We start from the raw sequence: 22,090 nt of genomic DNA, 5'->3' as shown, positions 1-22,090 counted from the left end.
GGCTGGGGGCCCACTGGTGGGCCGTGAGGATATTGCAAATGGGCCACCAAATAGTTAGGATTCTGTGTTTTTAAAATGTTTTAAAAATGTAGTTTTCATTGTCCTTTGATCCAAGCCGCAAACGCAATTGATGAATTGATCATTAAAATAAACATGCTCTGAAAATAGCCACTTAACACGGCTATCAACGTGTTAACCCATTGATACCTGGAACGCATCTGTGTCACTTTAGATGTCTTTGGCTATTCAAAAATAGCAGATATACAAGCTCATAGCGCGGCACCGAGTGCCGCGCTACGAGCTTGTATATCTGCTATTTTTGAAAAATCTCGAAAATATATTTTTTAGATTTTTTTCAAAAAACTGTTAGGATTTAGAAGACATTTCTAGAATCTTCTCAGGTCTCAATGGGTTAAGTGGTCAGATGGGTGGACCGGGAACGCTTTCAAGATCTTTCAAGTGGGCCCCCGATCTAGAAAAGGTTGAGTACCACGGTATTATATTAACGTCCTGTCCTAAATAACTTGCCTGAGGACTCGTATTATGAACAAAGATACATCAGGAAGACAATTATCTCTGACCTAAACTGTTCTTTAAAGTCTGTTTTTTTTTTTTACTTTATAGAGAGTTTGTGCTTTATAAACACCATTTGTTGACTATGCTTACAAAAGAAAAACAGTATGCACGGATGGGATGATTTATGCGCTATTAGACCGGCCACATTAATGCATCGCCGTCTCTTAATCACCTATTTACAAATACTTGCCATGGTTGACTCTTGTGCAAAGCCAGATTACTGTAAACAGAAGGAAAAAAGCATGGGGCGCGTACGAGGGCTTGTGCTGCCTAGAAGTCTTTAAAATTGCATCTAACTAGTTGAAGTTGAAGCTGTGAGTTCTTACATCAATTTCACAAAATGTATTTGAATTGGGTTTATTTTTTATCAGATTAAAAATGTAGCTTTGTAGCTGTTTTGCACACACGGTCAAAATGATACCATGACATTTTGAACTTAAAACTTTTTTTTTTGCCAGCAGACACTCTTCAACAGGTTGAAAGTGATTAACCACTTGAACCCCAGTGTTCATATTCGGGTTGGGGACATTTGCCAAAAATAGCAGATCTACAAGCTCACAATGAGTTTGTAGATCTGCCATTTTTGCCGAAGACATGGTGTAGATGGAAAAAGCGGTCAAAGTACTGTAGCTCAAGTCCAGTAAGACTACAGACTAAGTGGTTGTTAAAAGGTCTCAGAAATTTGCCCTGTCAGCTGTTCTTATTATGCATACAAAACATTCCTCATTCAAACCAATGGTGTGTACTGTTAGTAGTAAGCTAATGCTAAGCTAATGAGACTTGACTTTTGCTGCGATAGCGGTAAACAGACATTTATATTTGATGACCAATGCTGTCGAGTGTCGATGCAGAGAAACGGTTTGCTCCACATTGTAGCGGGTCTCTGCTAGACATGAAATATGAAAGATTAAAAAGTCGAACATTTTTAGGTTTTGTTTTTAACTACTTTTGATCATCCGGAATGCAATCAATCAATCAATCCAGAAAGTTGAACGAAGGAGTTCTTATTAACACCTAGTATTATAATTACAATATAACTAACAAACAGCTGTGGTGGTTGTAGTTGGTCTACCTGCTCTTCTATTGAACATTTTTTACATTGTCTCGGTCGGGTGGAAACCTCATATGTCCAAAACTATAACTATTCAGGATTCAAATTCAAAAGCATCAAAAGTAGCAGATCTACAAGCTCAAAACTTGGTTTCGTTACTTTTGATGCCTTTGTGTGACGCTGTAGTATGATCAAGTAAGGCGTTAATTTACGAAAAAAAATATGGAGATAAGAGGTTTCTTTCCCGACAGCCTTCTCTGTGTGCCAAATTGTGAGATTGCAGAGCAATGCACAGAGCCTGACAGTGTCTTCTTCTAGAAAGTCCCAAATGAAAGAATATTATGCATAATCTGTGGGAAATACTTACCCCTACTTAAAGTCTCAAGTTACATTCATGGTCCTATTGCAATTTCTTGTATTGTGGATGTACTGTATTTGAAGGGCCGTAAGCATATCGCCACTGTCAAACTCTAAATCTAAAATGAATATCACATAGTGATGATATATCCAATGAATTGTTATACAGCACACAAACGGATATGGGAAGTACAAAAACACTTGTCATCTATGTCCTGCCGAAACGACTGGAGTGCAGTTGAGCAAAAGAATTGAACCCCAAACTGGTCTGGGAACTTGGAGGTGAAAAGTAGCGGTTTTGGACATATGACGTTTCCACCCCAACAGAGACGATATTCAATAAGTCAACATTTAAAAAAATCTAAAACAATTTCTGTTTCATTGATTTTTTTTTAATGCATTATTTTATAACGCACGACCAATGATTTCTCTACATGAAGAATGTCATCTCAGTTCTCAGACCTACAAACTCACAACACGGTTGTCACAGACAGAGAGATCTCGCGATGCAATAAATTGTGAACTTGTAGATCGCTATTTTCAATATTTTTTTACAATGACGGGGGTAAATTACTTTCCTCTTCTACCCCGGATTTGAACCCGGTTTCCTGTGCAAGTTCTGCCATTTTTACCATTGAGCTAATGCTTGCTCAGGAGATAAATTGAATCTTGACCATCAGGTCAAAATTCGTGTCAGATCCTGTGTCTAGGTGAGACATGACCTTTGACACAATCTAAATGTCTCACTAGAAGAGCAGGGAGACAAAAAACAACCACCCCCATTTTATAAGTTATATTGTATCTACCATACAGATTGGACAAAATTAAATTGTATTCATAAATAAAAGTTGCATAGTGCCGCTTTAAAGTGGTTAAAAAGTCCTATATTTGTCATAACCAGGTTTCTGCAGGACATTGATGATAATAACCATTGTTGTGAGTCCATTTCATTGTTCTGTTTGGTGTCATACTATCATTATTTGCTAGTGTTATAAAACATTTGCACATTGTTCCCCCCCTCCCCCCATTTGATAAAAGGATCTACCGTGAGGGGATTAGGCCTACAAGTTTGATATTATAACCTTTTCTCTGAATCAACTGATTTATTTTGCGGCGTTGGGATTTCAAACCATATTGCACAAAGCTGAAGGAAGCTCCAAAAAATAAAAACAAACCCTCTTCAATCTGCTGGAACTTTTTTTAGGATTCTAAGATAAAAAGACGAGGAACCGTTTTAAGAACTGAATTGAAAAGAACATTTTGTTTTTTTCCAGAATGAAAATGCTAGGAATGTTTTTTACTGGAGAAATAAAAGCGTTGACTCACTTTTTAAAAAACTGTGGATACTTGTGTTTTTCTGTGTGAGCAGACAAGACGGAGCCGAGGATTAGACACAGTCATATGTCACGTTTGCAGCATTTCCAATTTTAAGTGCACATAACCTCTGTAGGCCAGCCGCGGTGCATTAAAAACCTGATTTACACTTAGCTGCGCGCGGGAGTCGCACAACCAGAAAATAGCCGATCTACAAGTTCGCAGGTGCAGGTGTGACGTGTTGTGAGCGTGTGGATTGGCTATTTTCTGGTTGCGCGACACTGATCGTATATAAATCACTTACAGTTGCTGGGGGATCTGTTAGTCTGCACCGTGTTATACTTTTATTATCTATAAACAAGGGGAGAAAAAAAGACCTAGGAGATATTACCTCTTTTTACTTGTGTGGTACCTATCAAATAATTCTTGACACATGCAGTTATAAAACATTGTCACAGTTATCTGGCTCACTGAATTCATCCTCCATCATGAAAGTATAACCATTAATCATGGGAAAAAAGCACGTCAGCATGGAGGAAAGATATAAAGAAAAAGCCCTTAATACTGGTGTTGACAGCAGATCCCCAGGACAGCTGATGTTGCTGCTTGTGTTCGTACTGTATTAGTGTAAAGCTAGTAAGGATCCACAATGTTTACATTTACCGATTAATTTAAATGCATGGTCGAATCGACCGATACCCCGTACCGATATTGCAATACAAGTTTCCAGTAGGATTTACCTTACACCTGTGTCACACCAAACTATGGTTGCAGGCTGATGAACGCAGGTTGTGCCTGTTTAGTGCAGCCAGCGCAGCCTAAAAAACAGAGTATCATGCAGCGCCTTCTGTCTTGACGTTGCCAGGCCGGTCTGTCTTCGACTCATCTGATTGGACAGAGGAGGAAAGCAGCAACTGTCTCAAGCATTTATCTGCTTCAAATAGACTTTTTCTCTATTGGAATCTGCCGCATAGGCAGAATCAAAGTTCGGTGTGATCGCACCCTAACTTGTGATTCTGGGTGCAGATGCAGACTTCAAGTGTAGTCATTTCCAACTTGTTGACCCTTTCGAAAGTTTCAAGTTTCAGAAAACAAACACTGATTTAATCTGCAGCCTTCATCACAAAAGGCTTCACATTCAAACAGCTAATATACAAATAATGTATTATTTTGATATCGGTTCAATACCGATATTGCATTTTAAATCGAATAATGCTGATACCGGATATGATGATGACCGATTAATCGTGCATCCCTAATTATATGCTAGTGTGGGAAAAGTGGAAAATGATTAAATGTGCAAATTCAATGGCAGTGATATTTTTTTGTATTATAATATTTAATTTTTTTTAAAGGTTAAAGTACTATATTCTGATAGTAATCATTGCTACAGAGCGTTTGTTCGGTCACAGGGGTCTCTCCCGCTCTTTAGTAAACAGAATATAGTACATTTTCAGGTAGGTGACAACATTTGAGCCAATCAGGAGAGAGCACTGAAAATGCATTTTCTGTTTAATAAAGAGCTGGAGAGACATGAGAGACTCCTTATATGGATAGGACACTCTATAGTAACGAGTACTATCAGAACATAGACCCATTTTGCAATTATTTGAATAATTGTAAATCACTTACCCTACCTTTAAATAGCTCTTCTGATAGTACTCTCTATTGCTATAGAATGCACTGTATGTTCAGTAACAGGAGTCTCCACTCTCCAGCTCTTTATTAAACAGAAAATGCATTTTCCGGATGGGCGGGATACCAATTGTATCCAATCAAGATAGAGAACTCTAGGTCCCCTGGCACAAAATATGTTTGAGATGATGGGGGGACCCCCAGCCAAATACATATCAATGTGGGGGTCCTTGACATGAAAAAGTTGGAGAACCACTGGGCTATGTGATGCAGTAGCAGTAAACTGTACAACCCAGTGTCACACACATCTCTCTCCACTGCACCAGCTCTCCTCTCTCTGGCAGCGTGCCAGGGCTCCCTGGGGAGAGGAAGACTGACAAAGACGATCCAAGGGCGAAGGCTACAGGCATCTCCTGGAGACAGCAGGTAGCAGAAACCTCTTATCTCCATGTTCGAACTTTTCCCCCGTAAATTAACGCCTTACTTGATCACACTACAGCGTCACATCAAAAGTAGCAGATCCACAAGCTCGAAACGTGCTGCTTGAATTTGAATCCTGAAAAGTAACAGTTTTTGTACAGGTTTCCACCCGACATCTCTCTCTCTCTCTCTCTCTCTCTCTCTCCTCCACCCCGAATCTGCATTCTCTCTCTTTATTTTGTTTCCTGTCTACTGTATCTCTCTCATTTCTTTCCCCTTCTTTTTCCCTCCATCTGTCTTCCTCCCTTCCTGTTCATTCTGTTCCTGTTTCTCCCCCTCTGTGTGTGCATCTGAAAGATGATACAGGATTTTCAGCGCGCAGCACCTACCGCACACACAGGTGAGTGATAAATACTGTATGCCAGCCTGCCAGGTGATCCCCCCCTCTCTCTCTCTCATCTCCCTCCTCTCTTCCTCATAACCGTATCTCTCTCTCTCTCCACCTCTCCATCCCTCCCTTCTTCTCTCTAATCTCTTGCCACCTCTCTCTTTTCCGCCTCTCTCTCTCTCTCTCTCTCTCTCTCCTCTCTCTCTTCTCTCTCTCTCTCTCTCTCTCTCTTCTCTCTCTCTCTCTCTCTCTCTCCTCTCTCTTCTCTCTCCTCTCTCTCTTCTCTCTCTCTCCTCTCTCATCTCTCTCTCTCTCTCTCTCTCTCTCTCTCTCTCTCTCTCTCTCTCTCTCTCATCTCTCTCTCTCTCTCTCTCTCTCTCTCTCTCATCTAAAACATCTCTGTCGGGTGGAAACAAAAAACTGTTACTTTTCAAATTAAAAAATAGCAGATCTACAAGCTCGTTGTAGATCTGTTACTTTTCGAAGCTTTCGTGTGACCCTGTAATATTATCAAGTAAGGGCGTTAATTTACGAAAAAACACAAAAAGTTAGAATATGGAGATAAGAGGTTTCTGACCGACATCGATGATAATCAAGCAGCTATCTTATCCACCCACTCTCTCTCTCTCTCTCTGCATCCTAGTGTGTCCTCTGACACCCATGTGTGCAGATGCTCGGTCAACACACACACACACACACACACACACACACACACACACACACACACACACACAACACACACACACACACACACACACACACACACACACACACACACACACACACACACACACACACACACACACACACACACACACACACACACACACACACACACACACACACACACACACACACACACACACACACAGTTGATGTAGGGCAGAAACCTCTTATCTCCATATTCTAACTTTGTATTTTTTCGTGAATTAACGTCCTGCTTGATCACACGACAGCGTCACACAAAAGCATCAAAAGTAGCAGATCTACAAGCTTGTAGATCTGCTACTTTTGCTGCTTTGAATCCTCCAAGTAGTTGGAGATATGAGGTTTCCAGCCGACAGAGACGATATACAATGCTTGCGAAAAGTGAAGGGGCCATCCGCACCAAGAATGATACTATAGCAATAATATGAGCATCCACAATGATACAATAACTTTCTGTAAACATGTCATGTCAATTCAGATTGGATGTTGATTGGCTGTCAGTGTTTTACATCGTTCATTAAATTACTCTGAAAGTGATATGAACAAATGTACAAACACTGAGGATATTACAGTGTTGATTAAAGGTTTACAGTAGAGATTATTGTATTTAAAATACCAATTCAATTGTGTTAAATGGGATATGCATTAAAACCAGGGGTCCTACTTTTGATGCTTTTGTGTGACGCTGTAGTGTGATCAAGTAGGGCGTTAATGTACGGGGAAAAAAACACCAAATTTGAATATGGAGATAAGAGGTTTCTGCCCGACAACAGCGATATGAAGTGGATAATATTTGAGATGTTGTTGGTGTGTATCAGGTGTTTCTCAGCTAGAAGTTAAAGGTGCTTGTTTTTGCCGGACACACCCACCCACACACACACACACCCACCCCCACCCCCACCCCCACACACACACACACACACACACAGCAATACTGACACTTTTCAGACCTTTCATAATTAAACATCTTAGAGATTCCCTCTCTCATGTATATTTCACCCTCTCTCTCTCTCACTCTCACTCTCACTCTGTGCTCGCTTTTGTATCCTCTCCTTTTTCTGTCCATTTTCTCACTGCCCCCCCCACCCCTTCCCTTCCCATCCCTTCCCATATCTCTGTTTTTCTTCTTTGAGGGTGACTTCAGTGAAATGTTTCCCTTTCTTTGCCTTTTCCTCTCTTTGACCGACTCTATGGGATTTCAAACAGTTGCTGACACACTGGGGGGTTAAAGAAGAGCCCCCCCCCCCCCCCACTGGTGTTCCTGCTGTTCCTACTGTAGGAATTTCCACATTGATTTCAACTCTTGGTATTGGCATTTATAGGTCTTTGTGGTGATATTTTGTCTTATCGCCTCATTATTGCCTTGATGTTTTGTAATGACTTTATTCGGTAGCACTTGCTATGCATCCTATGTGTATAACCGTTATACACATAGGATGCATAGCAAGTGCTACAGAATAAAGTCATTACAAAACATTAAGGCAATAATGAGGCGATAAGACAAAATATAATCTGATTATACAGGGTTATGAGCAGATTATAATGCCTTATAAGTATATTCATGATGCGTTATACTATAATGCATCATGAACATACTTATAAGGCATTATAATCTGCTCATAACCCTGTATAATCAGATTTATAAGTGCTCATAAATACTCATAACGCTTTATAACCATAACCATAACACATTATAATGCATTTTATAATGACTTATAAGTATCAAGTGTTATAATACTTCATAATTGCTGCTAAACTGCCAAATTAATTATCATAGTTATAATCCATTATAATCAATTGATAATGCTTTATTATCACTGTTATAATGTGTCATAATTATTATAGTGCATTATTATAATGCATTATGCTACGATTATAATTTATTATAAGTGGTCATTTTTTACTTAAAGATGGAGTGCCATGATATTTTTCAACCCTAAAACCTGATCATAAGGTATTATTATTATGTAAGGATTTCAACAAAAAAAAGTGTACAGTAAGTGTTAAAATGTTGTTTTTATGTAGACACACCCACCAGTGCATTAAGTATACCTGGTTCTCACCTTAGCACCTCCTCCACCACCTTAGCACCACCCACCTGTCCTAGTCCCTCCTCCTCCTCATGCCCACACCTGTTGTGTTATGATAATGAGGGGGAGGGTGTGGGCTTTGTGATGTCACTAAAGTGCTGTTTCTCTATTGGCACGTTTGACCCTCAAGGTTTCAGCCTCCAGGAAGAAACTCCAAATAGTCAGAGAAGACATAAAACACCATAAAAACACCACTGGGGGGCTTAATGAAGTTCTATCAACCTCATAGACACATGAAAAACAGAAAAAGTGCAAAAACATGGCACCACCTCTTTAATGATCATTTGATGAGGCTTTATTATCACGTTTATAATGCCTTATTATCACTTATAAGGCATTATACTGTGATTATAAGTTATTATAAAGTGGACATTATGATAATTGGTGTTATTATTACATTTTTATCACCCTTAAATCACTGTACTAATGCATTATAATTACTGTTATAATGCATTACACTATGATCATAAGTTTTTATAAGTGGCTATTTGTTACTTTATGATCATTTAATAATGCTGTATTATAATGTCTAAAATGCCTTATACTCACTGTCATAACGCATTTTAATAACTGTTATAATGCCTTAATGCATTATAACTGATTATAATGCATTATAGCAGAGCATTATCAATTGATTATAATGGATTTTAACGATGAGAATTAATTTCGGGTTGCATAGCAAGGGTTACAAAGTGGGGAGCAATTATGAAGTATTATAATACTTGACATTATAAGTCATTATAACATGCTGTATAATGTGTTATGATTGCATTATACGTTGTTATGAATATTTATAACTTTAATCATCACGTGTTATAAGCATAATACAATGCGTTTATACTTGAACTTATAAGTCTTTATAATAAGCTTTATAATGTGTTATGGTTATGGTTATTAAGCATTATGATTATTTATAAGCTCTTATAAATATGATTATAAAGGATTATGATCAGCATTACAATGCCTTATAAGTATGTGTATAATGCGCTATACACATGGGATGCATAGCAAGTGCTACCTATTCAACAGTGAGAGTAACAACAAGAACGTGAACATAAATTAAAAGTGAAAAGTGAAAACATAACTTCTCAAGTTCAATCAAAAATCACTGTGCATTAGCTCAGCCAGAGTTGGGACTGATGACGTTGGTGCACTGAGGATCACAGAAGGACCCAAAGCGGCCATATATGTCCTTGGCTCGGACCGCAAAATGGTAGGTGGAGCCAGCCTGGAACCGAGTTAGAGTACAGGCCATGGGCAGAGGAAGGGCCTTAACCTCCCCAACTTTTTTCCAGTGCTGCTGTGTTGCGCTGTTGGCATTCGAGTTATCCTGACGGAAGGCATATAGGAGGTAGCTATCTACAGTTGCACAGGTAAGGTCAGTCTCTGCTACACGCCAGGACAGCACTATACCACTGGGACTTGGCACCAGCTTAAGCTGGGGTTGCTGGGGGGGTGAGGTCTGGGTAGCTTCTGCAGGCAGCCTCTGCAGTGGCCTAACCGTTGCGGTGGCTCGGGTCGGTGCAGAGGTGGTTACAGCACGGGATTTAGCTGGAGATTCCATTTGGGGGCGATGGCGTACTGTTGTCTGAGGATTGCCTCCAGAGTTCTGACTGCTTTGAGGGGACGACCTGGTTCCAGCACTGTTGGGAACACTGATGACTGGGTGAGGCCGCTGTGTAACCGAGGCAGGTGCAGCAGTGGCATTCTTTACTAACCCCGTTACCTGCACGTCGTCATCATCCTCAGTGAGGTCTATGACAGAGCCTTTAGGGCGTCCCGCTACCACGGCAGGTTTGGCTGGAGTGGAGCGTATAGCTTGGTTGTCTGTCTTTGACGTCATGGATGTTCCCTGTGGGGGTCCTGGAGCAGTGGAGCCTGTTGCTGCTGGCCCAGAGGTTGTAGGTGGAGAGGATAAAGACATGGCTCCTGCTAAAGAAATGGACTGAGTTGGTGCCCTGGCTGTGGTCACCGACACCCCAGCGTTGGGTGTACTGATCCCTACAGTGCCCCCCTGGTACACAGCCCGGGCAAGAGACATCTGGGACATCTGAGCCGCGGAGGCTTGGCTCCCATTGGCTGTTTTCAGGAGCAAGGTGCCCATGGAACTCTGGGTGGTGATGCCAGTGGCCAGGGAAGTGGTTGCATTAGAAGTGGAGGCTATCAGCTGGAGAATTGGGGTCTGTTGTACCATGGTTGTGGGAGTACCCATGGGGACCGGGGTTGGGAGACGTGGGGAGGAAGCCGATGGGTTACTGGGGTTATTTGGGTTATCGTTGCAGCTGCAGTCTTAGCGGAAGCAGCTGCAAGTGCCTGCCTGCCTCTTTCTGATTCTTGATTGCCCTCTCCAAACTTCTTTGCTATTCGAGTTATTTTAGCTTGTAGTGTACTAATGCTGTGCTGGTGTTTGGTGGCACAGTCTATCTTTTCTACTCTGTCTTTCAGCTCTTGTAAACCTTTATCAATAACCGTACACTGGAACGCCTTCAACTGCTCTGCCACCAACTGCTGCACAATCTTTTTAAGTTTAAGGCGACTGTTAGCTTTTGCAGTCATTTTTTGTTCCAGCTGCGCTTCCGACTCCACCTTGGGCCTTTTCCCCTCTCTTTCCACCTTCAGGCCATCTTTCTCACCCTCTGACAGTGTGCGCTTAAGTTGTGAAGTGGGGTTTTTCTCGACTTTGACCACTGTGTCAGATGGAGGAGTGGATGTGGGTCGGGATGGTTTTGAGGACTCTCCAACTTCGGTTTTTGCTTTCACATGGTCCACCTCCATCTTTATCTCCTTTGTTGGTCCTTCTTTCTCTTTACAAGGGGGAAATGGTTGAGCTGCTGTTAACAAGGTGCTGTGAAGAGTTTCCAGTTGCTGCCGATCGCTAATCTTCATAGTTTTCCTGGCACGGAAAATCTTCTTTTTCTCCTCTGCCACAGCGACTTCCATTTTTACCTCAAAGTGGCACACTTTCTCCTTTATTGGTCCTTTATTCACCTTCTCTTTACAAGGGGGAGATGGATTCGACGATGGTTGAGCTGCTGTTAACAAGGCGCTGTGAAGAGTTTCCAGTTGCTGCCGATCGCTAATCTTCATGGTTTTCCTGGCACGGAAAATCTTCTTTTTCTCCTCTGCCACAGCGACTTCCATTTTTACCTCAAAGTGGCACACTTTCTCCTTTATTGGTCCTTTATTCACCTTCTCTTTACAAGGGGGAGATGGATTCGACGATGGTTGAGCTGCTGTTAACAAGGCGCTGTGAAGAGTTTCCAGTTGCTGCCGATCGCTAATCTTCATGGTTTTCCTGGCACGGAAAATCTTCTTTTTCTCTTCTGCCACAGCGACTTCCATTTTTACCTCAAAGTGGCACACTGATTATCATGTGATTTTCGGCCTAATGCTTCAGCAGCACCCAGAATGACCTGGAAGTCCTAGGACAAGGGGAATGTAGTTATTAAATACCAAACACTCGACTGGTTGTTTAACCAGATCCAAGAGCCGCTGTGATGCTATCCAAGCAGGAGGTGAACCGATATGCCATGCTTAGACTGTAAAGCCAACTACTTGTGGGTTATATTGACGCTTATTGTCCTAAGGATTCGATGTCGTTGGGTATTTATACGTTTGGCCGAGGTGCTAGTGTCATTATGGTGATGTCAGTCATATCCGTATATGGAGCAAGCGATGTCAGTTATGCCCAAAGATGGGGTCTATGATGTCAGTCTTGGGTGTTTCGGTTGTCTCCATATATGGGGCTCCAGGAGGGGTTCTCTGATGTCAGAGCCAGGTATGTTAGTTATCTCCATATATAGAAGTCTCTGATGTCACATCAGGGTAGGTCTGACATCGGTTATCTCCATATATGGAGATCTCCATGTATGGGAAGGTTGAGATTCAATAGGTCACTAAAGGTCGGGACCGAATAGATCATTTATCCCCCTATTTGGGTTTCCGGGCATCCTGCCACGGTCTACCTCGCAGTGATGTCCATTTATGGCTAATGCTGGCAAGTATGCTCTGAATGTTCACTACAGTAGTAATAGATATGGAGATCTGTTGTCCGGAACTGCCGATCCTATCGACCCTATATGGAGATGTATGTGGTGCCTATATCCTTATATGGTGTGTACGGTCTATGACGCCAGCTCAGATGATGACGGCTTCTGCGTACTGTCCATGACGCCGCAGTCTCGGATTGTATCAGCCTCTTCAACCCTGCTCCGTGTATGGGTATCTCGGCCGGCTCCATATACGGGTATCTTGTATAAGGTCTTTATCATAGAGTGTCAAAACCAACATCTAGAACCAAGGTTTACATTCTATAAGCTCCCTGTCAAGAGGTTGATGGTTTTTTATGTTCATGTTTTGTTTCTCTCCGTCTGTGCTTTCGTTTAGTTTTTCTGGTTAATCCGTCCTGTGACATTTGTACACTGTTCAAATAATTTAAAAAACGGAACCATATTCTTTACCGACAGTGTTGCCAAATAAGCAACATCACTTCCACAAACAAGCCCAAAACAAGCAACCTCAGCTCAAATTACAAGTCAAAACAAACCCAACAGTGATATGGCTAAATACAGTATATTCCTAATAATAAAAAAATCACACCCTGTGTGAAGTGGGCGGTGTCTTGCTAGCTAATCACAATACTGAATGGAGTCAACCAATCATGTACAAATAATAAATACATTTATTGAAACACTCTTTATGATGGACGAAACCATAACTTGAAAAAAACATATTGATATGTTTTTTTCAAGTTATGGTTTCTTATATAGGGCTATGCACATGTGTCATGTGACACTGGCCAATCACAGTCCTGAATAGACTGTGATTGGCCAATCACAGCGCAGGATAATTGTACAAATTTCCAAACCTCACTTTTAGGGGCGGTTTCACTGCCCAAGATATTTGTACATTTTTCCAAATCTCACTTATAGGGGCGGTTTCACCGCCCAAAAAATAATGCGTCGATGACAGACTGCATTTTCATTTTTTCAAGCTACTTGGCAGGTGATTGGATGATCCCGCCCCTAGCAGCCGCTGATTGGTTCTAACACGCAGCGGACCGGGCAGCTTTACTCCCTGAGCGATCCCAGACCTCCTTCCTGAAATCAAATGCAAATGAGATTTCCGGAGGGAGGGGGGTTTACCAGGCTACCCAACCATAGGGACTCGGATTTTTTTCCGGGTGGGTTTGTTGATTTTTGGGGGGGATAATTCGGTTAATTCGGTTCGCCTCGCACTCGCGGTGGTCGCGAGGTGCGGGGGACTGGACTGATTTTATTATTTATTAAAAAATAAAATAAATAGATACACTTTTTTTTCTTTTATTATTATTTGTTTTGGCTGGACTGAATAGTGGGGGGTACACAGTGTCCTTTAATTAAACAGGCGCCGGCGCCACTGCCACAATCCAGTGGGAAAGCGTTTGTTTCGCAACGGGCTTGCCCACTATCCACGGGGCCCATGACACAAACAGCTGATCTGACTTCCTTGAAGTCCTAGATCTGTCAATGTACACTGTCAAAGTCCAAACCGGACTAAGACAATGCAACCGTTCATCCTCCTGTGAGGAAAAAAGGAGGCGGGTGAAACGTCTCCAAGGCCACAGGGACACTTGGTACCAAGGGGTTCTTAGGCAAAAACCCTGGTCTGGGTCTGACAACCACCCTTGTACCTCCTTCACTGAACTGTGTACACTCTGCGTGTACTGACAGTGCATGAAGATCACTGACCCTTTTAGTAGTCACTAAAGCCATCAGTAACGCAGTCTTGAGTGACAGATGTTTTGTCAATCTGACTCAGTGCCTCGAAAGGTGACCAAGACAAGGAGTCCAATACCAGGCTCAAATCCCAGGACCATCCCAGTCACCATTTCTCCCAACCTGTCTGTCTGTCACCACTCCACCCAACCCATCTGTCACCACTCCTCCCAACCTGTCTGTCACCACTCCACCCAACCTGTCTGTCTATCACCACTCCTCCCAACCTGTCTATCACCACTCCTCCCAACCTGTCTGTCACCACTCCTCCCAACCCGTCTGTCACCACTCCTCCCAACCTGTCTGTCACCACTCCTCCCAACCTGTCTGTCACCACTCCACCCAACCTGTCTGTCACCACTCCTCCCAACCCGTCTGTCACCACTCCTCCCAACCCGTCTGTCACCACTCCACCCAACCTGTCTGTCTATCACCACTCCTCCCAACCTGTCTATCACCACTCCTCCCAACCCGTCTGTCACCACTCCTCCCAACCTGTCTGTCACCACTCCACCCAACCCGTCTGTCACCACTCCTCCCAACCCGTCTGTCACCACTCCTCCCAACCTGTCTGTCACCACTCCACCCAACCTGTCTGTCACCACTCCTCCCAACCCGTCTGTCACCACTCCACCCAACCTGTCTGTCACCACTCCTCCCAACCCGTCTGTCACCACTCCACCCAACCCGTCTGTCACAACTCCACCCAACCTGTCTGTCTATCACCACTCCTCCCAACCCGTCTGTCACCACTCCTCCCAACCTGTCTGTCACCACTCCACCCAACCTGTCTATCACCACTCCACCCAACCTGTCTGTCTATCACCACTCCTCCCAACCTGTCTGTCACCACTCCACCCAACCTGTCTGTCTATCACCACTCCTCCCAACCCGTCTGTCACAACTCCACCCAACCTGTGGGCCAGGGCCGTCAGGATATACAGTATATATTGCTGTTGTCAGGCAGAAACCTCTTATCTAACCTCTTATTTTTTCGTAAATTAACGCCACACTTGATCACACAAAAGCATCACACAAAAGCATCAAAAGTAGCAGATTTACAAGCTCGAAACACCGTGCAAAGCGACACGTTTTGAGCTCCCATTCAATACATCCATGTGTTATTTTTCCGACATCTTGTTTATGTGCCAATAGGCAAACTAGCAGCCGCTAGCACTACTGTATCAGTGTTCATCAAGATAAAGAGAGAGAGACAGACAGACAGACAGAGAGAGAGAGAAAAAGTAGTTAACCTACTATTAGCCTGGGATCAATACCATTTTGGAGATTCTGATCCGGTCGGAACGTTACGTCATCAGGTGGCTGGAACCAGCGACCGGAACCACCGGCGCCGTGCAGCTCCAAAATGATAACTTGGTTCATTTGGTATAATCGTTTTGTTTCTTTTGGCATAATAATCGTTTGGTATGTCGATCTTTTATTCTAACTCGTAGCGCGACTAGCGAGACTAAACTAATTGATTCGCATTATGTGGGAAACAAAAACAATGCGACGCCATCCGGAACCAAGATTATAATTTTTTCCTTTTTTCTAAACCGAATCACACGGCTAGTTTTAGAACGAATACCAGGCTTTCCTCCGAGGTGGAAAGTCTGGTGACGCGAGGTTAACCTACTATATAACCTGACTTGGCAGGCAGCCAGTAAGGTCAGGAACAAACAAGTAGGTACACACACACACACACACACACACACACACACACACACACACACAGAAAGAGTGGAGAGGTAATGCTAAGCAGTGAGGGACACATTAATGTAACAGCACAAAGACAAACAATGCCTATACTGCTGACCTATACAGATCACGCTCTCATGACACGCTCTCATCACACACACACACACACACACACTAAAGAGACAGAGATGTAAGATGTCTATAGCTTTGGTTTTATGGGGTCAGCTCATCTGTTATTAAGAGCTGATGACCAGAGACAACGGATCAATAACATACATTGGCCATAACATATATACATTATGGTGTCCTTGAACAGAGTTTAGATGGGCCATCCATTATGTTTCCCATATACACACACTTACATACATTAATGCACAAATGAGGTCCCACGTGGCCCATAATAAACACTGACACAGCTCAGTGCAACGAGTCAACTGCCCATTAACTACAGTATCCCCACAAACTGACCTCAGTGCAGCTAATGTATCTGTAAACAGTGTCCAACTGTCCATATGGCCCTTTGTATACTGTAGATAACAGTGTATATACTAGCTTCTATCAGCGTTCTTTCTTGGGCGCAGGCAGGCACTGCAGTTATTCAGTACGGTGTGGAACAGTCGGAACTCTCACATGACATCAGGTGGGAACTGGCAGCCATGGATACAAGATGGTGTATCCATCTTGTATCCATAACGTGACTAATAATGGCATGGCTCCCGTGTCGGTCCCTGACATCGTATTGATGATTATCGATCATCGTATTGATGTATACATTGTTAAAACAACGTTTGTTATTAGCAAGAATAACCTCCGGTTCCAGTGGGGCTCAGGGGGTGCGATGCGATGCGAGAGTGCGGTCTAGCCAACACCAACTCAGGACTCCTGAATCGCTGCCCTCCACACTCTCCTATATCTAGCACCAGAGTTCTGAGCTCTACAGGGTCGTTAGCTAAGCTTGGAGCATGGAGTTTCAGTCCATGGAAATAACACTGCTCCTAGCGCTAGAGAGAACTCACTAACACTCTGGACCAGAGCTAGGAATTGCCCAAGACCTGTAGCCCAGCGATTCCCAACATTAACTGTGTGTTACAGCCATCTGACGTCTGGAGAGACAGTGTCAGCAGGTCATCAGTTAGACCAGTGGTTCCCAAACTGGGGATCAGGTCCGCCTGGGGGGTCCCCAAATTATTGATTATTGATGGTTAGCTTAATTTGCAACGCTGTTGTCTTACTCAAAAGTAAACAAACAAATACAGTATAAGTACAGTATATACAGGGTATCTGCACATTTCTAAAGTTACAATTTACTGACTTTTGAGACCTTTTTACATTATCAGAGTTACAGACTGAGACTTGTAAGGGTTTAGAGCCCCTAAAGGAACCCAGAGAGTCCCTGGAATCCACTTTGAGAACCACTTACAGTACAGAGAGAACTGTAAACAGATGAAAAGACTGGAAGGCCAGAACATAATTGCAGACGTGGCTCTCGCACATTTTCATGTCAAGGATCAGAACATTGATATGCATTTGGTGCACACACACACACACACACACACACACACACACACACACACACACACACACACACACACACACACACACACACACACACACACACACACACACACACACACACACACACACACACACACACACACACGATACAACAAGCATGTCACCCAGCACTCCATGGGCACAAGCAGCAGCGTCTCCGGTCTCCGCCAGACATGGCGGCTGCTAATCATAGCAGAGACAGAACAACACATCCCAAGCAGACCACTAGAGGAAAAAGTTCCCAGTCCACTACCGCAGTAACCGCAGTAACATTGGCGTTCACCGGCGCCACACCTCCGTGCCGCCATTCTCGCGCTCAAGGCGTCACGCATTGCTATGCTAACATATCCACCCGACAGAGACGGGTGTCCAAAACGGTTATAGCCTACTACTTTTCAGGATTCAAAAGCATCAAAAGTAGCAGGTCGACAAGCTTCGAGCTTGCGGATCTGCTACTTTTGAGTGATCAAGTAGCGCGGTCATGTATAAAAAACACACACACACACACACACACACACACACACACACACACACACACACACACACACACACGAGAGTAGAAGGAGATAAATGGTGCATTTATATAGCGCTTTTATCCAAAGCGCTTTACATAGATTGTGCATCACATTCACCCACCCATTCATACACCGAGGAAACCATGCAAGGCACCAGCCTGCTCATCGGGAGCAATTAGGGGTTCAGTGTCTTGCTCAAGGACACTTCGACACTAACTCTGGGGGAGCCTGGGATCTAACTGGGAACTTCGCGGTTGCCATCCGGCCGCTCTACCCCTGAGCGAGCCACTGCCGCCCCCAGATGAGATGTTTTGGCTGATTCATGCCTCCGAGTCCTTTTTTACATTGCACAAGGAAAAACTAAAATCCCTAAATCGATAGCCATTTGAAGCACACAGGTGGTACGTTTTACATCAGAATGTTAATAATTGGATGGGGACAATTCACCTCCTTTTCAAGATTGGGGGGGGGGGGATAGGGGTGGGGGATAATCTACGGCAAATTACCTGATGCTGGGAGCAATGCTCATTTAAACTTAAAAAAATATATATATTTATGGAAATTATTTTATTTTATTTATGAAATACCAAACATGGGTCCCGACCCACTGTTTGGGAAACAGTGCTTTAAATAGACAGTTTGCTTGACCGCAAATGCCAAGAATGTTATTTAGACAGCATGATGTTTAGACAGATGCTACATTAGGGTTGATGTTTACCCGTACCCTAGTCACTGTGTAGCACTTCATTCCTTTTTCTTTGCACTCTGTTTATGCGACCGTTTCCTCCTGTCATTTATTGACTATAGAGTTCATGCCATTTACTCTGCTTTAGCACTTTGTAAATTGCTCTGGATAAGAGCAATGCCTAAATTGTATAACTTACTGCCTATACAGACTTGTGACCTTATTGTAAATTAATCTATATATACATACATACATTAAAAAAGTATTGAGGGATTGTGGATTTCAACAGCATGAATATAGACGCCTCTGGACCAACATGAAGAGTGACTTCATCTATAATTGTATTTGTGTGATAGTGGGTGATATTCCATTCCAAAGCCTACTGACCTCATTCCCACTATCTATATGAGACTGGACGATAGCCAGACAGTCACTCACTGACCGCTATAACACACACACACACACACACACACACACACACACACACACGTATTACTATACTTGTGAGGACATCAACATTTTAGGACGGCGGTTTTACGATTTTGTGCATTGTTTTACCCTAAGCCTAAAGCCGAAAAATAGCAGATCCTACAAGCCCGCAACGCGTCGCAGCGTAGATCAGCTACTTTTCTTACTTTAGGAAGTAGTAGCCGTCAGGTGAGCGAGTCGCCGTGCTGAACGTTGCGAAGTCCGCCAGAGCCGACTCAGCGCCGTTCGAGTTATGTACCGATAGGGACAGAATCGTAAATTATCCCCCCCAGGCAATGCCAGCTCCAAGCACTATTTTCCACCACGGAGCTGTCCTCCTGGATGTGGAGCATGACTAGCGGTAACAGAGAAGTTACTGAGATCGGATGGGAAAACGCTGGTCGCGTTTAATTGACAGCCTCTATTTGCAGGGTGCTCTCAGCTCTCAGGCAGATAGGAGAATACTTTAAATCATAATACATTATAGAGTGCACCAAAAAAAAAAAAAGTGTATGCTTAGTGTTAGATAAAAACTCTATTTTGTATTTGGGGCATTTTTTCCCAAAGTTTTATTTGCTCCTCTAATAAAGGAAATAGCTATAGATTGAGTCTACTGTCTGCAGCTGTCTGCAGCAGCAGCAGTCAGTCAAGCCAGATAAAACAAATTCATGATAGAATGCACATTAAACAGTACTTTTTGCCCTAAATCCCCAAAAATTAGATTATTGTGATTAGATTAGCTTGCAAGCTGCTATAAATTATGACTTTTTTTCTTGTTCAAAAGGCACATTGCTCATTGTTTTCCCCTGACCCTGGGTGACATGGCAGTGGTTCTCAAACTTTTTCATGTCAAGGACCCCTAAATGAATGTGTATTTGGCCGCGGACGGATCAATCATTTAGCTAGGGACCCCCTGGAACCCCCTCAAGGACCCCTGGGGGTCCTCAGACCCCACTTTGAGAACCACCGACATAAAGTACCAAGCTGACCCACCATGCAGCATTCTTGATTCTTCACTGAAATACTGCTATTCTTATCAATTTCCTCTAGAACAGGGGTCTTCAACAGGGGGCTAGGGGGTCCTCAGAGTTACTTACTACTGTTTTTGTTTTTGTTGTTAAAAGACCATTACTGCATCAAATGTATTCAACAAACTATACTGTAAAAAAATATATATATCTGTGGAACTGAGTCAAACTTTCAAATTCAAAGATTTGCAAAAAAAAAATCACGATTAAAAAAAATAGCAGATCTACAAGCTTGTATATCTGCTATTTTTGAATATCCAAAGTATAAAATAATGGTCATACCTCAAATCTAAAATGACCGCATTCTAACCCTAGCTAGGCTGTTGCCTCCCACAATTTTCAAAATGCTTCCGTCACACAGTCCGGAGCAACGGAAGCTCTGAAAGTGATCAAGCGATAAAAGCGGATGCGACGCCTCCTCCCCGCTTCTGTTTCGTCTCTACAGTCGCGCAAATGTATCCTAATATAAATCCAAATCATCGAAGCATATATATGTTACAGGGAAATTGGAGAACCAGGGAAATTGGAGAAGGAGCACTCGTTTTCACCGCCCCCCAAGCAATTCTGTAGAACAAACACTAGAAGGCAATGCAAGCCACGAGGCTTCCCAACCACAGTGCACGAACATATAGTGATTCGGTCGGCGCTCGCTTGCCACCATTGGTGTGTGAATGTGGGAAAAGTGGGGACGCTGGCGTCGACTGTTCGCCGCTCCACCTCCCAATGTCCCCCACCTGTATGAATGAATGAACCATTGTAAAGCGCTTTGAGCACTTGGAAAAGCGCTATAAAAATGCAATTCATTATTATTATTATTATTATATATGGCCCCGACCACACACACACACACACGCGCGCACACGCTCATGCTTTCAATTTGGTTTATTGAAAGCATGACTGTTAAGATCATTTTATTGTGTTCTGGCTTTTACCATTTGTTTTAGTTTATCCCTGACACACACACACACACACACACACATGGATAGTGATCCATGAAAAGATCTATTCTCTCCCTATCGGTTTAAAACTCGGACGGCACTGATTCGACTAGCAGAGCATCGGCTGGTCGGCGCGGGCACTCGCGCCCGGGCGCGCCTCCTCGGCCTCAAGCTCTGCTAAGTCGGCACGCCTCCGTCATGGACAATAACTATTATCACGTGTGCGTGTGAACGTGTGTTCAGCGTTCCCCTAGCGTAGCTTCCTGGCTGCTATGTAGGGGGAACAACAAAAGCCAGGTCCGCCTAGCATCAAAGCCCAGCCTCGCGGCGCTGCCTCCTCCTCCTCGTCCTCCTCCTCATCATGCCGCATCGCATCAAAGCCCCGCCTCGCGGCGCCGCATCCTCCTTCTCCTCCTCCTTCTCCTCCTCCTCCTCCTCCTCCTCCTCGCGAGCCTCGCATAAAAAACCCTGTCTCGAAAAGCCCCGCCCCGAAGCCCCGCGCCTAAAAACGAGCGCTCCGTTTTCAATTTCCCTGGTTCTCCAATTTCCCTGTGACATATATAGCTTGCTGCTTAGCAGAAATAGAAATTAAAAAAATAAATGTAAAAGATATTTCAAAATATATTTTCGTGAACGGAAATGACGGAACAGATGGCAGCTTCCTGCCTCGGATTTCGGGGAGGAGTAGTTCCAGACTATATCGCAATCGGAGATTGTGGAATAGTTGTCTGGCTACGCGAGACCACTTAATGGTTAACAACCCTTCTATGATTCTAACAGAAATGTTCCCCTAGGAATTATATGGGACAGCCCCAGGCACAACACGCAGGCTTCATGGGGGTCAGAGAGGGCATACCACACACACACAGCTACAGTATAGTGCATTATTCATGACTGTTCCCATCTATA

At 43.3% G+C, this 22,090-nt stretch overlaps 1 pseudogene across 1 annotated transcript; it reads right to left on the bottom strand.

Moving 5' to 3' along the window:
* Positions 1 to 9,659: 9,659 nt before the first annotated feature.
* Positions 9,660 to 11,938, bottom strand: LOC308092333 (activating transcription factor 7-interacting protein 1-like; annotated as a pseudogene). Its single transcript has one exon. The product of its transcript is annotated as an activating transcription factor 7-interacting protein 1-like (transcript).
* Between the last annotated feature and the right edge of the window lie 10,152 nt (positions 11,939 to 22,090).

The sequence above is a fragment of the Gymnoscopelus braueri genome (assembly GCF_963280865.1).
Source record: "Gymnoscopelus braueri genome assembly, chromosome: 9".
In the NCBI taxonomy this organism is placed as follows: Eukaryota; Metazoa; Chordata; class Actinopteri; order Myctophiformes; family Myctophidae; genus Gymnoscopelus; species Gymnoscopelus braueri.
This window is presented reverse-complemented; position numbering and strand designations above follow the sequence as displayed.